Here is a 17017-nt window from a genome sequence, read left to right on the forward strand (position 1 = left end):
TCCTTCCCCTCTTCTTTTCTTTTTCTTTGTTTTTTTTTGTTTGTTCATTTCCTTTCTTTTTTTTTTTTTAATCAGGCCTTGTTCCAAAAACTACCTGAGCCCAGTTACAAAGACATATCCAAAACCTAAGATGTAAACCAATAAAATCTTGTGATCAGGGAGGAGTAATTAGCATGGATGAAATAAGGTGACAGCACGCAAGAGCTTTCATACTTAAACACATGGTTAGGATGGCACATTTTGCTAGAAGTAGGCTGAAAATCTAGCTCTGAGTTCTCTAGAAGCTAAATGCAAACAAGGAGATATCATCAGTTATGTAATTCGCTGTACCTACATAACACAAACCAATTTTCTTAGGGCAGGAGAACTGAGGTCTGAGACCAATATCTTTACGTAGGCCTGGAGAAGAGGACACTTGTGGGATGTAGTAAACGCAAGTTTTATGTTTTTTATAATGTCCCTCAATAATGGCTGATGGCTTAGGTACATGTATTCCTACTGTAAACAGCAGGAACCAGAAGCTCAGAGAAGTTAAGATTCACCTCTCAGATCACACAGCTGGGTAGAGAAGCAGCAGGATTCCAGTGCCCAAGTCTTTTCTCTTCTCCTGTGTTGTCTATTCATGCTGCTTTGAATTTCTGTTAGACATTGATTTCATCCACCCATTCACTCACTCAGCCATTACTCATTAAATACAACATGTTTAGCCTATGCGAGATTAAAAAAAATTATAACATGCAGAGCCTATCCAGGTGTTCTAGCTTAAGAAGCTTTTGCTTTCCTGTGTTAAGAAATCCAGGCTTCTGTTGTAAGTAATTAGCATATAACTTTGTATATTTTACTGAATTCTTGGGACTAATTTGGCTTAGTTTTCCTTTATACCCTCTACCAATACACCACGGATGCATTAAGAGAAGGCTCTCCCCCATCATATTTTAGGAAGGTCTTTGATAAAGTCTGGCCCTTCTTGTTTCTTGGTTCATAGATGTTCATGGGATTATGAGATACACTGATTCACTTACAAATATTTATGATAGCCTGCTATAAGTCAGGCACTGTTCTTCATTTCAGATGGGGCGAGCCTACACTGCCCTAGTTACCCTGAAATCATGAACCAGTGTTTAAGATCAAGAGAAGGAATGGGGTCTCTGAATCTAAACTTGGCCTATCCTTTGACATAGAATTTAAATTTGAGAGCACTGTGAGACACTGGTGAAAAATATATGTAAAGGCAGAGAATGAGATTGTATTTTAAGGATTAAGGGCAGGGCCAAGGAAGAAAGGAAAGAATTACAGTGTTGGGTGAGAAAGAAAGTCTAAAGATCATGGTACAGGGGCTTCCTAGGTGGCTCAGTGGTTAAGAATCCACCTGCCAATGCAAGGGACATGGGTTTGATCCCTGGTTCAGGAAGATCCCACATGCCGTGGAGCAACTAAGCCCGTGCACCACAACTACTGAGCCTGCGCTCTAGAGCCCATGAGCCACAACTACTGAGCCTGCATGCCACAACTACTGAAGCCCTCGGGCCTAGAGCCCATGCGCCGCAACAAGAGAAGCCACCACAATGAGAAGCCCACACATCGCAATGAAGAGTAGCCCCCACTCTCTGCAACTAGATAAAGCCTGTGTGCAGCAACGAAGACCCAACACAGCCAATAAATTAATTAATTAATTAAAAAAATAAAGGTCATGGTACAGTGAAAAAGCAGAGAAAATATATTAATATAAAAATTGCAGGGCCCATTCAAATAAAAGACCTAGGAAGGGAAAAAAGGGTTACTTTAAAACCATGTAATTTTTAAAGCATGGCAGGTAGGACAAGATGAATAGCCTTGAGCAACTGGAAAAACCACATTTTTCTAAGAGATTTACATAAATGAGGAGGATCAACTCTGAGAAGCCAAATAGTGAGACAGCCTTCAAATTTAAAAAATCCAAAACCCTGCAGTGATTTAATAGCTAAAGGAAAAGAGAATCGATTGAATTAATTTAAGAGATGAATTGGAGAAGAAGCAGTCACCAGCCTAAATTACTATGATACTGTTTGTTGTCTGTTGGGCCCAAACATGAATAGATACCGAGAATCTCTTTTACCATCAGAGTGAGCTGTAAGTCCTGGAAACAGAACCCAACTTTTAGAGACAGAGGAACCTAAGAAATAATTTAGTACAACTCCCTCATTTTATAGATAAAGAGATTGAGGGTCCAATGAGATGAAATGCTTCGTCTAAGTACAAGTTCCCAAAGCACTGCGAGGCTAGAGTTTAATAAATGCAGAGCTGAAAGAGCAGAGCTGGAAAAGGATGGAGTGACATTAATTGGGCCATTAAGATCCAGTACTGAGAACAGACCCTTTACCTAATTAAACTGAGCATGCAAACGGCAGCATTTTCACAAAGCAGAGAAGCAGGAAGAGGAGGTAATAAATGGAAAAAGATGCAGATCAGATCATTTCTAAGAAGAACATGGCTGGGGTTAAAATCAAATATTAGGTACTTTACACAGTTACCTGATTAATGTTTACTGAAAAAAAAAACCCATTTTAAATCATGCATGTCTAATGGTTTGGGTTATAATAATATGAGTAAGATTCATATGGATAATTGACAAGGGTTTGTTTGCAAATTACTGGCACCATACTGACAGCTGACTCTAGAGAGGTCACTGCAGTAACAGGATGGGCTGCAGCATTTGGATGCTCCCATGTGGAGCTTAGAAGTGGCTGAGGAAGGCGTGTCCCTTCCAGGGTGTGAATGAGCAGTTTCTTGGGCTCTGCTCTACTGCTCCTGCAGTAAGCATGGCCCTTTTACATAACTGCATCATCTACCTATGACTTGCCAAGAACCATCTCAAGGTCTTTTGCAAATCAGTGGTGAATTCTGGAACCCCGTTTCTGAATCACTGCCCAAGTCATAAATCTAAGAAGACAATACATCTCAAATCATTCCTCTAAGTCACGTCTGGCTAGTTTCTCTGTAAGCACTTACATTTATTAAATCAATGATTATAGAATCCCAGGACATTTGGCCAAAGAAAGTACCCGTTGTTCTTTTTTATAACAATATTTTTAAAGTCATAAGGAAATCAAATAAGTGTCCCTACCCCCACCCCAAACTGCAAAAGCTACAAAACCTGTTCATTCCTCTAGGACAGCCAGTTCTGAGTTTCTGTTTAAAGGAGGCTGGTATTTTCCAGATGGGTAGTGAAAGAGAATTTCTGAGAATGACTTCTTATAATAAAAGCACCTGACTCAAGTTCCCTGAAACCTGAATGTAGAAACTATTTGTAAGAGTTTACTATATAACACATGGCTGTAGAATTTACAGAAGGAAATGTGTTCTCTAAAATGAATGTAAAAATGTATAAGCTGAATTTTCTCTGAGGAGTTTCCTAACTGATAATGAAAAGAAGCAGAAAGGCTGATAAAACCGGCAGCACGAAATGGCTCCCAGGTTGGCATCATTTCTGAAAGGAGTTAATGCTGTGTGGGTAGGTATTTTGATTCAATAGATTGATACCCAGTTATATAACTGACAGGATCAGAGTGGCATCTGCAACCCGGCATCGCATTGCCAAGTGACTCTTTTGAATGTGCCCTACTTTTCCTGCAACTTGACACATTGGGGAAAGTAAAACTGGAAACTCAGGACCCAAATTCCCAGCTTTACCTCATGAGTTCAGTATATATCACAGGGAAAACAGTACACCTTTCAAACACCTCACTGAGCAGTGAGTAACCCAAAAGAGCACATCCTCCAGAACATGATCGATCCTGTAATCTTTATTGTTAAGACTCTGATGATTAAAGAAGTGAAACATAAAATATTTAGGATTCTGAAGCAAAATAAAATCCCCATAAATTTTTTAAAAAGCTATCATGCTACAGTTACATCAGATAAGGAAGTTTTGCTTTCACTTCATTCTATCCCCTTTCTTTTACAAAGTAGAACATTGTGTGTCTGTGTGTGTGGGGGGTGGGGTGGTAATTTACTCTGTATGCTTGGGATACAATTTCTCTGTGGATACAGATATTCCAAACTTTCACACAAAGGATGATTCTCAAAATGTATTTTAGAAATGCCTTTGTTTTTAAGAACCAAATAATTATAAATGTCTTCAAATACAGATGGCCACTTAAAGGGGCTCTTATGAATTCTTTTGTCAAGTCAAAATCTCTTTTAGATTGTCTTTTCTCTCCCTGCAGATACACTGATTCTTCCAACGCTGCTGCAGAGGGCAGAGTTCTCTCTCTGCAGTCTCCGAAGGCTACTCCCGGCACAGGCTCAGCAGCCTGCTGTCTATCTCAGGTGATGAAAAGGCTCGCAGGAAGCCACCAGCCCTGATGACTCCAAACCTGATGAACCTGATGTTGCTCTGGGGACCTCTGTGGTTTGATCACTCAGTTGAGGGGCTTCTAAAGCTGTATTAGCATGGCACACAGAGCCCTGCTCTGTCCCCAAGTAAGGAGCGCCCAGCTCCCCGCCTCCTCCCCCGGTACACCCTGATGCCTGTTCTCTACCAAGCTGCCTGACCCCATTAAGGATGGGACACAGAGCAAACCTCTTGCAAGCAAAGGGGATGCTCCAGGCTGGGGCTAGGGAAGCCCTCATTGACTTGGCCTCTCTCTCCTTCCCTGAGTTGTAGGCAGTGATACTCCTGGTGTTCACGTCTAGAAAATACCTTTCATTTCACATTCAACCACAAGGACTTAAGATCCAGACTTTCCCCTACTGAAAGCTCAAGGGACCCCAAATACAGCTTTTCAAAAAGCTGAATATTATAATATAGACTAGTCTATATTATCCACTGTGACACCAGTACCTCAATATTAGACATCATTCATTCATTCATTCACTCATTCACCCCACCTGTGAGTCTATGTGCAAAGCACTGCCCTGGTTGCTGGGCTACGAGCGAGGGGGCCACAAAGACGGGCTTCATGATGCCCACAGTTAAACGTCAAGTTTCAAATGCAACACAGAGATTACAGCTCACTTACTGCAAAATGGTTAATCGAGTGAAAAGAGTTCTGAAGATCAAAAATGAACAAGTGAAAAGGCTAAACACAGGGCTGCAAGGGGTGGGGGGAGATTAGATAAAAGTAAGAAATTAGCACAGAAGCTTATCAAAAAATAAAAATATCAAGCAATTCAATCAGCCCATGCAGTACAGGTCATCGGATCATTTATACACATGGACATCTCCAAGGAAATCAGAATAAAGTAACGAGCGGGGAGAAGAAGAGAGAGCTTGGGGGTCAGGAGACCCAAGAGGCTATCTGTCTGTGTAACGTCAGACTCCACTTAGCCTCTCTGGGCCTCAGTTTCCTTATCTGTAAGTTGAGAGATAAAGTCCCTTCCATGTTAAAAGTTCCAAAAGTCAGTTCACTAGCTGACGAGTGTACGTACAAATTAGAGCCAGGGTAAGGTGTATTTCAAATGAGCCTAGAAATAGGGCCAGGGGTCATCCGAAGCTGTGGCCATGGGCTGAAGCATCTTCTGGGGTGGTACCTCCTCTGAAGTGGACCCAGCATCTCCCAGCCCCACCTGGCTCCTACTCTTACCTCTGCAGCAGGTAAAGCTCTGTCCTCATGCATTCTCCTCACTGACCAAGGCAGATGCCCACTGCTCAGCTGCTCGACTACTCAGCACACAGCAGAGAAGTTTCCAGAACAGCCTCTGAGACCTGCTTTCTGGGATGTCACTGCATACATCTTAAGTCACGCTGCTCCAGTTCACTCCTAGTTTCTAAGCAAGACTGCACGCAAACTGTCCCAGAAAGAGAGCCATCTACTATTTTCTCAAAAATACCCAAATAAGGAAACCCTACAACCTCTCTGGTATCTCATATCCCTACCCTGTAACCTAAATCTTTTCTGATACGATTGAAGCTCCTTCTCTCGGGCTATTCTCAGAGGAAATTACAGAAGCTGCTCGATTCATAAAAACTCTGTCACATGCCTTGGTGATAGCCACTGGGCCTTCAAAAAAATGCTTTTAACCTGTTTTTGGAGGCTCTTTTTCTCCAAATCTTTTATAGTTTCCTTTGCTATCTTCTGGGTCTATGCCAGGCTCGTTAAATGATAACACAAGAAAAACAGAGTCACAGAATGTAGAGGTAAAGGCACCAGATTTTCTATGTGGCCACTCTCCTCCTGTCACAGAGGAGTGAAATGACACCCAAGTTAATGGAGCGCCCAATGTCACAGAGCTCACTGGGACTGGAGTCCAGGACTCCTTATTTCTCCTCTTTTCTTTATCATAAGTTTTCAAACCTAGGAGGGAATGCTGTTCTTTAAGTAAGACCTGCACCACAGATGGTAAAGTATAATTCCCCCATCATTTCAAATATTCTGTGAATATAATTTCATGTATGTTTCCTGCACATGCAGGAGAACTTAATCTAGGTATTGAGAAGGCAGCATCCAGGTCTGGGCTACAAACAACATGTGCCCAATACTGTGTACATATCCTATTGGCACCTTCAGGGTTACAATGACCAAAGCAAGGTGCATGCCCTCTGTATTCATTTGCACCTTCATTTTTGACTTTGCAGGAAGGACCTTTGATATTCCTTAGCCACCAAAAAGCAAACCACATTAAAATAACTCACCCTGAGGGCTTCCTAGGTGGCGCAGTGGTTGACAATCCGTCTGCCAATGCTGGGGACACGGGTTCGATCCCTGCTCCAGGAAGATCCCACATGCCGCGCAGCAACTAAGCCCGTGTGCCACAACTATTGAGCCTGCGCTTTAGAGTCCGTGAGCCACAACTATTGAGCCCATGTGCTGCAACTACTGAAGCCCATGTGCCTAGAGCCCGTGCCCCGCAACAAGAGAAGCCACGGCAATGAGGAGCCCGCGCACCACAATGAAGAGTAGCCCCCACTCACCGCAACTAAAGAAAGCCCACACACAGCAAAAAAAGACCCAACACAGCCAATAAAATAAATAATAAATAAATAAAATTAAAAAAAAAAACAACTCACCCTGAGGCACAATGTTCTAAAGACAAAACGCCAAATTCATAGGTGAATACGAAAATGACACCCTCAGACTTCTGAGCTCAGCAGGGTTTTAGACATTCTGTCCTGGCTGCTGGGTGGGGCTCTGTGAGTCCTTCCTCCTCTGAGCTCTGGTTCAGACCTCTGCAGCTCAGCATGTCCCCATGCATTTCTTCCAGCAGATTATGAGATCACAAACTATAAGTCACCTCACAGCACTGCCTCCCGGCTGGCATACAGTAGGTACCCAGGAAACCAGTTGAAGCCATGAACAAACAAACCCATAAACTAATGGTATACAGAGCTTAAGAAGGCTACTGTCACCTTCTTTGAGGAGTTTAAAAATAACACTCTGTGTACATTCTCATCACGTCCCTCCCACTGAAAGATACAAACAACAGAACAAGGCAAGTGGATATGTCAAGTTTACATGAAACCACTTGGCGGGAAAAATGGCTTTGCAAGTGTCCCTCGGCGGTCTTTGAACTAGGTTGGGGAATGCCCCCAGCCCCACCCTCCAGCCACCAGAGGGTTCTGGCTGAGGTAGCAAAACCTGGGGCTGGGCTTCTTCAAGCAGTTTCTGTAAACCCTGCTGGCTGCGGTTGATGCTCGGGTCTCTACCTAAGTGTACAGTGTCTGACTTGGAGCTGAGTCCTGCTGAGGTGAAAGGAAAGGGGCTGTGGTACGGAGACAGAGCAGGATGGAAAGGAGGGTAAAACCAGCCGGGATGCACAAACTCAACGTACCAGGAACACACAGGAAAGAATCAGGAATGGGTTCACCTGAATGTAATTTGCATACCACTATCTGGACTATGAAATTCAATCCTCTGGTAATTCTAAGTGTCTGCCACTAAGCGGATTCATATATTTATTTGTACATTTCTTCTTTCATTAAAAATCAGCCAAAAAAAATAAAAAACATCTGCCAAGTACCTAGTAATATGCTAGGTCGTGGGTTAGATGCTGGCAACACAAAGATAAGATGTGGCCGTGGCCTGTTTAGCAGGGGAGACACCAGTCACTAGGATACAGGGGGATTTTTTAGATCCACAGGCAGGGGGAACACAGCTCTCCCCTGGGGAGCCCCGCACGGTGCCCCGGAAGAAGGGACATGTGACATGAGGAGACTGTTTAAAGGTCAGTCAGTCTCTTTCTTATCCATGTAGAATGATGAATCCATATTCTCTCCGTAGAAAGTTTATCACTGTCGGCGCCAGAGCAAACAGTAGCTAAAGGACAAATGGAAGACGAGCTAGTGTTCCCTCAGTGGTAACTCAATGCCAAACGTTTTACATGCGTTACACGTTTAATTCCACCACAACTCTGTGGAACATTACGACGATTTCCTCTTCATAGATGAGGGAACTGAAATTTACGTAACTGGCCCAGGGTTACATTGCTCTGAACTAGGGAAGCCTCAGACAATACGGCCCTGCAAAGTGAGAAAATGGGGACCCTGAAAAGCGAAGCTGCTCGCCAAAGTCTCAAAGTGAGTCAGTGACTCGTCAGAAAAGAGGAGTAGAGCCTCCAGAATCTTCGTTCAGTCTTAGTTCAGTATGGGAAAAACACGAATCAATGAACAATTCAACAACCGAAAGGCTGAAAAATCACCTTTGAGATGCACAATCCATGAAACGCACTTTACATCTTTGCCATGTGGATGGAGAGGAGAATAAGAGAAGGAGTTGCTTCCACCCATTTCAAGAACAGCACAGGCTTAGTTTACAGCGTCACCTGTGCTAGAACACGACCCACTTTCTCCCAGTCTAAGCAAGCGTGAGGGCATTACAGGTGTCTCACAAACCTCACCCGAACGCTAATGATTTTATCTTCCTTTATGAAATTAAGCTTGCTATATACATAAAAAAGACTGAACTAGGACGCAACATGGTATGGCGAAAAGATGCTGGATTTTCTGATGCAGTGGCTTCTTTCTGTGTGCCTGTGTACACGTCTCTTAAATTTTCTGGGCCTCACTTGCTTCATATGCAAAAAGGATATATTAATAATGCAACTACAGTGCTCACTCGATAAGAGTTGTGTTAGAATGAAATTAAAGTGTTTAAATTGTATACCATAGTGCGTAGCGAAGGAAGGAAGGGAGGGAGGAAGGAGAAAATAAAAAATTTTGAACCAGAACTTTTATAAAATTATCTTGGGGAACAAACCTAACTTCCACTATAAATTGTATGAAATATTATGTAGAGGCACTGTCTAAAATTCACACTTAATTGTATGTATGTTACGTGTGTGGGTGGGTGTAAATCCAGATTTCACACTTATGCTTTATTTTCAAATGACCTTAGCTTGCTTGCTCTGGCTCTTGTACCACATCTCCCCTTCAGAGTCCTTGAAGTCAGTTTCAAAAGCGATTGTGGAATTAGAAGATGATACCAGCTAGAAGCCAGCAGCGTCGGTATTGGCTGATCTCCTGGCTGAGCGCTCAAGGGGCTCTGGGCTTAACCTTGCCTGAAATACTTATCATGGAAAGTACCTTCTAACAGTTGAGGAAGTGTGGCCAGAGTGGGAAAAAGTACAGCAATCTTAAGAAAAGCCTGACCACATCCACTGTGGGTCATGAAATGAAAAACGATCTCTGGGTATCTGTGAGGAAGACCACTGGGCTACGTCTCCTCCCTCTCAGGTACACCCGTGCTCGGGGACTGAGTCTGTTGGCCTCTCCTCTGCCTCTGTCTCTTATCCACTCCTGAATTCTCCAGGCATTTTCTCTGTGGTAGTTTTAGCTGCTGGAAAACACTGACAACGGGCAGCTGACGTCTGTACACTAGCCATGACATCAGAAGCGTCTATTTACTCTCAATAAGGTGAGCTCATTTTCTATGGGCTCCTTGGGGTAGTTCTTGTAGAATTTCTAATGACGAGCTCATTCTCATAAAAAACAAAACGAGGAATTACAGATAAATTGAGGCAGGAATTTGTATTCGTTTGATGGACTATATGTATCTTCAGTTTGTTGGAAGTCACAGTTTGGTTTTTATTTACCAATACCAATTTACTGATGGGATACGCTATAACATTTCCTTTGTCAAAATTTTTTAATAACTTAATAGCCTAGTCTGATCCCTTCATAACTCTTATTTTGAGGACTTTGTACCATAACATCCTCAAGCCTTTACTTGTCTGGGATACCAGCAGACCCATCAAAAGCAGAGTTGGGATCTCCACCTGATGGAAAATTAGGAATAATCATCGAATATTCAATCACAGAAAGGAATACTTGGACTTATTAGAAAAAGCAGCCAGTGGATCATGTCAGAAAATACAAAGCAATGAAAACAGACACGGTTTATATGTTTAAGAAACTGAATACTAAAATGGAAAAGAGGCACGGTGTGAATCTCAGCTCTGGCTGGCTTTGTGACCTTGGACTTAACCCTGCCTGAACCTCAGTTTGATCATCTGTCGTAAGAAGATGACAACATCTACCTTATGCAGCTTTTGCGTAGAAATATAAGAGCAAATATATGTCAGGTGCTTAGCATGATGCCTAGCAAACAGTAAGGGCTCAGTAAGCCAGCAGTGATGGCGAGCGCAGCGGAGTGAGATAGGTACCCGGACTGATGAAATGGGGAAACGGAAGGGGAAATGGACCCAAGAGCGGACCCAGGGGGTAGATAGTACTTTCCCCTATTTTGGAGATGAGGAAACCGAGCGTCAGGAGGCTTAAGAGACTTGCTTGGGTTCCACATTTAGTAAAAGGCTAGAAAAGGAATCTGAATTTACCTCCAAATTTGCTCTTTTCTTTATACCATACCTGTCTGTCTCATGCACAGAAACTGCAGGCACTCAGACTCACAAGCTTTAAAAACTGACATTATATATGATATTTAATGCATTTTACATTATATACATTATATTCAATCACCAGACAGAGTAAGGGTCCCAACTGGCTTTCTCCGTGGTCACAGGAAAGAAACAGAGCATCAGGGATATTCTGATGAAAAATCTCAACTTGAAAGACAATGAGGGAAGGGGAAAAAATCTGAAAGAAAGTCCTCAAAGGTGTGCATGATATTCCATCTTTTCAAAGGGGAAAAAAATGTTCATTTAATGTTAAAAAGCATTGGAAATGATGGAAAAGTTCACTTACATCCTTGAGGTGAAGAAAAGGGGGCTCAATAATGCAAAACTGCATACATGTTCTCATTTTTTCTTACTTTCTCTTTGCATCTACTATGTAGCTTCCTCCACAAGAAATGTATTTTCCACTCATCTTTCTTAATCTGGCCCTCCTGGTGAAGGTAATGTGCTAACAGGAGCCGATGACATTAAGGAGGTGCAAAGGAGCCACATTTTAAAATGTGACATCTGAGGTTAACAAAGATGCGATTCTAATTCTAAATTTTGCCTGAGGGACAGCGAAAAGGAAGACGATGCAAATTTTATGCAGATGCACCTGTGCACCTCTTTACTTCATTTGGATACACAATTTGGATAAATACTGATGACGACAAGCAGATGAAGGGATCAAATGCAGGGTATTATTTAACTGTAAAGTACTTAGTCCATTCATTCATTTCCCTCTTGAAAGTGCAAGCAGAGAAAAAAGGAAAAGAAATTATCTGGAAGGTTGCAATTCACATGCAACATTAATTTGCAGGTCAAATTCAGTGTCTTGGCTTTTCTGCCTGTGGAGAATGTCATCTCTTCCATTTTAGCTCAGCCAGTCAAGAGGAGGGGTGTGTGTATGTGTGTGTGTGTGTGTGTGTGAAAGAGAGAGAGAGAGAGGTGGGGGAAGAGAGAGAGAGGTGGGGGAAGAGAGAGAGAGGTGGGGGAGAGAGAGAGAGGGAAAGGGAGACACATCGACAGACAGATAAAGTAACAGAGAGGGCATGCGAATAATGTCCATCTGTCCGTGGAACTGGTGCTAGACTAAAACAAGAATCAATGCTGCAACCACAAAACTGTGGCTTTCTTTGCAAGTTCCTCAATTTTACATCTTCGCTTTTCCTTCCGCCAGAATAAACAACCGGCCATATTTGAGAAACGAGCCTCCTTTCCTTATAACTTCAAGTGGGGCTCAGGCAAGCGTGGCTCTGAAGTTGAGCAAAACTTATTTTAACTCAGAAAGTGGGTCACTTTTTACCTCTACTCTTCAGCTCACGATTAAAACAATCTTTCATTCTTTCACAGTCTTTAGGACACCTATATTTGGCCATTACTGTGTAATGACGGACATGTGCGCTTGGGCATGTATTACTAAATTGTTTTATTCATGTCCATCAGTCATTACAGTTAGAAAATGGGAATGCCACTGGACTCAGGTATTCTCATCTTCTATGAATGAGAACTCTTCAAAGCTTTTGAGGGCAGAGATCATGATGTGTGACCCATGCACAGGTCTGTAAGTTGGTAAAAACCAAATAGCCAAGTGCAAAGGGGCTGAGCAAATACGGATGATGATGACGTTGACAAAGAATAGTCTTTAATAAAAGCAATTAATGATACAGATGCGTTTATTTGGGATAAATTATTGTCATTTGAGCACAACTCAAGGGTTCTAGGTACAAATAAGCACCATGGCCTGCTGCCTGGTTATCTCAGGAGGTTTCCCCAGGAATTCAGCAGTTAATACCAAATTGATTCAATTGTAGACAATTAAAGTAATAAAATATTTGAATGGATTAACTTGCCTTCAAACGTGAAGATAACACCAATACCTACCTCACAGGATTGTTGTGATAACTCAATGCATTAATATGGTCAAAACACTTGGAAAAACGCACAATTCAAATTGTAGTAGAGAAGGCTAAGCTGTTATTATTATGGTGATGAACTGAAATTCTTTGTTCCCCATCTGCTGCTTACAGTGTCTTACAAGATGGAGCGATTATGAAATTACTGGGAAGACTGACGTACTGACATTGACAAACAAAACAACGGGAACAGTCCATAGCATAAGGAAGTTGAATCAGGAGGGAACTGAGGAAAGCAACGGGGAATTGCCATCTGGGGAGCCCCGTGGTCACAGCAGCTGTAGGGAGATGCCCCTAGAAGATGAATATCTGATCGGGGGTAACTTCTTAGAACTTAAAAATGAAAACAACGTGAAACACAGCTCTCTTGATTTAAGAAGTGCATCGCCGTCTGGCAAAATAGGGAAACTTGAAACCCTTGGACTCTGCTGACTCTGACTAGTTTTATATTTTGGTGGACTCTAATTCTAATTTTTATTTCTGCAGGGTTCATATGCGGACAGAATACAATCATTTCATCTGATGATATCTGTGAGTTGGAAAACTAGCAAACAAAAAAATATCCTAAGGAGACACTTAGATGAATCTAAATAATGTGACTTTGCTATAAAATCTATGCCATAAAGTTATTAGATTTTATAATCTTACTTTATAAATTTTTGACTCTTCAAAAATATAATCTTATGAGAAAATTTCTTAGTTTTATTTTACCTAACTTGATTTTAAAATTCATTTGCCATCTCTCCTATATACGCAGAGGGGCCTTTATTCTTTTGGTAACAAGGAGAAGCTGACTTGAGAACTTTCTGAGAAGAGTGCAAAGTGAATAAGCAAAAGTTAATGATATCTGTTCCTGTGCTCTTGGTCATCAAATGTGCTTATTACCAGGTACATAATTTTGGTAAGGGTAGCTAAGTTTAGCTCAATTAATGTATTTAAACTAAAATAATGAGATTAATTTTACTCATTGGCTACGGTCACTGGACAATTTCTTAAATTCCTTGAAGTTAATGTCCATTTAGTGTTTTGAGGCCAAAATGAAGAATAGTGCTTTGACAAAAAGGAAGCATATCAGAATGCAAAATACTATAGTATTGTCATATCTTCTTTCATAGAAGTCACTGGGGGAACTCAGTAAATATTGAGTTAACAAGTGAAACTTAAAAAGACTTTCATGCATATCTAAGGAACTGAGAAAACAATTCAATAAATATCATGAGCAGCTACTACATTCCAGGAGAGACAGCGAAGGAGCTCAGCTGTCAGCAAATCAAGGGCTTGAAATGAAAACAATACAGTTACTGCTCTGCCTACTCTAAAGTCAAAGCATTAAGCAAACACACAGAGACGAATCAGTGGAGGCAAGGAAGGTGGGGGCAGGAACCAGTAGGAAAGACCTGCAAAAGGACATGCTTCTTGAAATAAGCCTTTAAAAATGACCAGACATTTTACAAATAAAGGAGAAAGCACTTGGGAAAACGGTTGGAGTGAAAAGAAGTGAAAGAGCATGGAACCTTCTGGTGGCGTGTGGTCTTAAGCACTTAGCATGTGGGTAGGTGCGGGGGGTGGGGGTGGTGAGAGGATGGTGGGGTGGCCGCTAGAGCAGAAGGAAGTGACAAGAAGTAAGCGTGGGGAAGTGGCTGAGGCAGGCTTGCGAAGGCACACAATTCTTGAGTAAAATTATGCATTAATCAAAAGAAAACACTTCTTCATTCTATTACTATATGAAGCCCAAAATGATATTTATGAAAATGTTTCTGGGTTTACTGCAAATTTTTTTCTTCTTTCTCTCTCTTCAAATCATGAATACCAAGGTCTCTTCAGTCAGCTTCAGAACGAAAAGCCTATAATGACCTACATCTGGGAAAAAGATGCTGGTGTGGAAGACAGGTTCTGGAACAGACGGATGCTTATAGAGAGGCAGAACGGAGCCTGAAATCCTGGCTACCCACCACCCCTCGCCCCCTCCAACTGCCCAGTGACTTTGGGCAAATTCCTTCAACGATCTAAGTCCATTCCTCATCTCTAAAGCTAGTTGGGGGAAGAACTGAATGAGGTCACCCATAAGGAGTGGTTTACATAATAAGTATTTATCAATATTAAGTGTTATTACTACTAGCTCTGTCTTAATTTAGACTAGGATGAATGAGAAACTTTCATTTGAATGAGAAAGTTACTTGTTGGCCTCACATTCCCCAAAGAGATCAGCAAAAGAATTAGAAATGGTGTTAAAACACTGAAATCGTTTCCCAAATTACCAATTGTTTCAAGGCATAATTTATGAAGGAGACAAAATTTAAAATGTGACAAAAGAAAGCATCCCTGGCATAGCTAATGAAATGTCCCACCTCAGCAGTGCTTGTTCAAAGGGCAAGACCCAGAAGATTCTTCCCTGATGGTGCCAGGAGTGAACATAAATGAAGAGAAAGGGATATTTTATAATATATCAGGATGCTGCTTTAACAATCTAAACTTGATTCCATTTTTATTTCCTCCCAATGTAAGGAAAATACTGACATACCTTTGTGTCCTAGCTCATTTTATTCTCATCAATATTTTTACTTAAAATAAGACACAGCATATTTTTAATCTGTTCTTTTTGGGGGTTCAAGTCTGCCTCCCTTAACTCCACATTCTTTGCTAGTTTAAAACTATTCAGGTGAGATGTGTCAAACAACATTGATGATCACATTTTACAACTTCAGAAATTCACATTTTATAGGTAAGTGGTTAATTCCATTCAAATTTGCCTTTGCAGATGTTCTTTAAACCATTTTACTTACTAGAAACCGATTATGATAAATTTATATAAATTCAAAATCAAGACGTGTGTGGATAAACCACCTTTGCTTAATGATAGTTTTTTTTTAAAGTTGTCCTGAAGAGGTAATTTTAAAAAACAAGTTGCTATACTTGATTAAGAAAAATTGGGTTTTGATAAGTGTGCTGATAAATGAATCCATTTCCAGTCTAAGTGGCTTTTATGCTTATCATCTGTCAATGGTTCTAAATATTGTTGAACAAGGATAATTAATAAAGGCTGATTCTATAAGTTTCAAAGTCTATGTTTCAACAAAGTTTCTGGAATAAATATCCCATATCAACTTTATAAGAATTTCTATTACAGCCCGAAGCCCTTCCTCCATAACTTAGCAGTCATTTGTATGGTCACAAGGATATCAAATAGTTCAGACAATTCTACAAAACAGTACAATTAAGCAGCACAAATTGCCTTTATTTTTAGAGAATAAATGGAAAAGAGGCAGCCTCTAATTCCATGTGGTTATTAAGCACACCCATTAAAAACCGTTGGCGCCAAAAACCACTCAAATAACCAGTATTACACTCAGTAACATACGACTCAATATATTATATTAGTACATCCACCAAAGTACTGTAAAGGAGTTTTTTAGAAAAACAGAGCCACAGCAGCTATAATTAAACCATCCCCATTAGGCCAATGAGCAGCACCATCTAAATGATCAATACCCGCTTTCCTGAGAACATTTGAAAGTAGATAAAATCACAGTAAATAGCCTCTCTGAAATAAAGCAACAGAAATAAATCAGAACACAGTTTGGTTTAAAAGGGGAAAAAAAATCATAGTTTTTTTGGGGGGTGATTACTGCGGATAACTGGAGAAGAAGCCGCCCCAGAGAGCGGAGGGGAGGGGTTCCACTCTGGGCGGCCACATGAGGTGGCTGCAGCTTTGCTGGGCAGTTACACCATACCATGGCTCCCAGAGGGCGAGGGTGACAGGTGCTCAGATCTCTAGTCCCCTGGAGGCAAAATTCACTATCCACAGAACCAGAGCCGCCCAACAAGCAAAACATCATAAGCACTTAGAAATGACAAAAAGACATAAAGAAGATTTACCTGGTAGCAAAACTGTTCTCAGCGGTACTGGCGTGTGACCAGAAACCCTCTTCTTTCTGATCTGCAGAACAACTTTGTCAACCCCGGGTGTGTGGTCACAAGGCAGGAAGTGACTAGAATGACAAATCATCAGCCAGGAAAGAAATAGATTTTGTCTTTATAAGGACATTTTACTTAACTTTTTTTTTTTTTTCTCATGTCCCCTCCCTGGCAAAAATCACCTGACAGGTCACACTGAAATTCAGAAGCCTCTTACCACTTCCTCTTTATAAGCATTTTTCTCTCTCCTTCCCTTTCTTTCTCCTCTAGCGGTCTTGTAGGCGCTGGGCTACTTAAACCTGTTTGATTTCAGATAACGAGGCCAGGTCAGGTCTTGACTTCTCGCTCTGACCCTAATTGTGAACAGAATGCTCTGGTGC

General features: G+C 41.3%; 1 protein-coding gene across 1 annotated transcript in view; it reads right to left on the reverse strand.

The window, feature by feature from the left end:
• The window catches only part of LCP1 (lymphocyte cytosolic protein 1), a 52043-nt gene extending 35332 nt beyond the window's left edge, over nt 1-16711 (reverse strand). The window contains exon 1 of the mRNA XM_057707742.1: nt 16599-16711. The gene's annotated coding sequence lies outside the window, so the exon portion shown is untranslated. The remainder of the gene's footprint in view (nt 1-16598) is intronic.
• Nucleotides 16712-17017: the final 306 nt, after the last annotated feature.

This window comes from Hippopotamus amphibius, chromosome 14 (assembly GCF_030028045.1).
Source record: "Hippopotamus amphibius kiboko isolate mHipAmp2 chromosome 14, mHipAmp2.hap2, whole genome shotgun sequence".
NCBI lineage: Eukaryota > Metazoa > Chordata > Mammalia > Artiodactyla > Hippopotamidae > Hippopotamus > Hippopotamus amphibius.